This window comes from Phyllostomus discolor, chromosome 12 (genome assembly GCF_004126475.2).
Source record: "Phyllostomus discolor isolate MPI-MPIP mPhyDis1 chromosome 12, mPhyDis1.pri.v3, whole genome shotgun sequence".
Taxonomy (NCBI): Eukaryota; Metazoa; Chordata; class Mammalia; order Chiroptera; family Phyllostomidae; genus Phyllostomus; species Phyllostomus discolor.
Genome location: NC_040914.2, coordinates 25,408,361 through 25,410,434, shown reverse-complemented (window position 1 = coordinate 25,410,434; position 2,074 = coordinate 25,408,361).

The following is a 2,074-nucleotide window of genomic DNA, read 5'->3' as shown; positions in this document are numbered from 1 at the left end:
TTTTTCATGCCTTTGGATTTTGGACAGGATTCTGGAACTTATCAGCGTATCAAGTCACAACTTGTTAACTGAGAAGAACCCATCATGTTAGATGCATCTAAGTATTCTTTTTGCTCAGTTCTGATTTTGAGGTATTGAACAGTGCTCTTGATTTTTGAATGTGCGAGTTTTCTTTTTTTGTTTGTTCATTTGTTGAGTATTTGTTTTATTATTTCATTTTATTGTTGTTCAAGTACAGTTTTCTGCATTTACCCCCACCCCACCCCTCCCACCCCAGCCATCTTCACTTCCCTCCCCTGATTCCACCCTCCCTTGGTTTTGTCCATGTGTACTTTATAGTTATTCCTGAAAACCCTCCTCCCTTGCCCCCCATTATCCCCTCCCACTTGAGCCTAGCCCATCACCTGTGTATGGGATCGAGCTTCTCACTGCACCAAGACATTTTTTGCCTCCCATTGCTAACTGCCATCTCAACTCTCAACACCTTCTTCTTTATCCCACACACTGCCATCAAACTTAAATGTTAAATTTCTGTAGCCTTAATATTATTCCATCAATTTGAATCTTTGCACATACTGCTTCCTACAAGGCCTCTATTCTCCATATATTAGAAAAGTCCTACTTATTTTCTTATATTTATTACAGGCTTTCCAAAATTTACAAAACCTTGGGATATCCTGTTTTACTTTACCTTTTTAAAGAGTTTCCAAGACAGGTCTGGTTGGTGTGGTTCAGTGGATTGGGTTCAGCTGTGAACTGCGGGGTTGCTGGTTTGATTTCCAGTCAGGGCACATGCCTGGGTTGCAGGTTGTGTCCCCAGTAGGGGGAGTATGAGAGGCAACCACACACTGATGTTTCTCTCCTTCTCTTTCTCTTCCCTTCCCCTCTCTCTAAAAATAAATAAATAAAATCTTTTTTAAAAAGAAAAAAAAATAGATCAGCTGGTTGTAGGTGTTATCTAGTCTGTTCCCAGCATCACCATCTGAGCTTCAACTTACTGTCCACGAGTAATGTTGATTGTGATGGTGTTGATGGTGGTGATGATGGTGATGATAGTGATGATGATGGTGATAATAGTAATAGTGATGATGATAATGGGTACAATTAATATATCTTGAGTAAAATTCATAGGCCAGGCTCTACTCTTTCTAAGCCAGGGGTTTCAAAACTAAGGCCAGTGGGCCAAGTCTACTCTTTCATTCTATTTTTATAAATAAAGTTTCATTGAAACACATTGTTCATTTACATATTTCCCATAACTGCTTTCACATTGCAATAGTAGAATTGAATCATTGAAACACAGATCTTAAGGCCCACAAAGCCAAAAATATTGCGTGTTTGACCCTTTGCCTATAAAGGTGCTGACCCTCGTTCTAAGTGGTTTAGATACATTACCCATTCAAAGCTCTTAGCAAGCTAATGGGATTGGCACTCCTACTCTCCCAATTTTATGCATGTTGAACTTGAGATACAGAATTTAAGGACCTTTCTCAGAGTTCCCCACAGCATTATCAGTGCACCTGGGCTTTAATACACAGCATCAGACTATAGAGTTGAAGTGCTTGGTCACTCTGTAGTGCCCTTCCTTATGTGACCTAAAAGGTGAGAAGCCCATCATATCCACACCCCTCTCAGCTGGTTTTAAAAGTTCAATCAGGTTCCTGGATTCCTCTCCAGATCTGAGCCTGAGTTGACATTTTATATAGTCTGATGTTTCCCCTGTGGTTTTGGGTATAAAGCCTATTGGGACACTTCCCTACTGTTGTGTCCTGATGTTGTGCTGGGACCCCTCTATGATATTTTCATGTTTTATTGAGAATGTTGTTTACAGTTTTGGGCTAAGGGGAACTATGCTGTTCTCCCATTTTCTATGACTGTATCTTTGGGCACATGTGCAAGGGATTCTCTAGGGCATATCTTCTCCAGGTGTGAGGCTGCTTATTGTAGCTGCCCATCACTTGCCCTGACCCAGAAAATACCCCAAGTTGGCTGAACCCATTTGTACACTTACCAAGTAGTGTGCGGCATGGTACTTGCTCCACCCTCTCTCCAACAATTAACATTGAAATGAAAA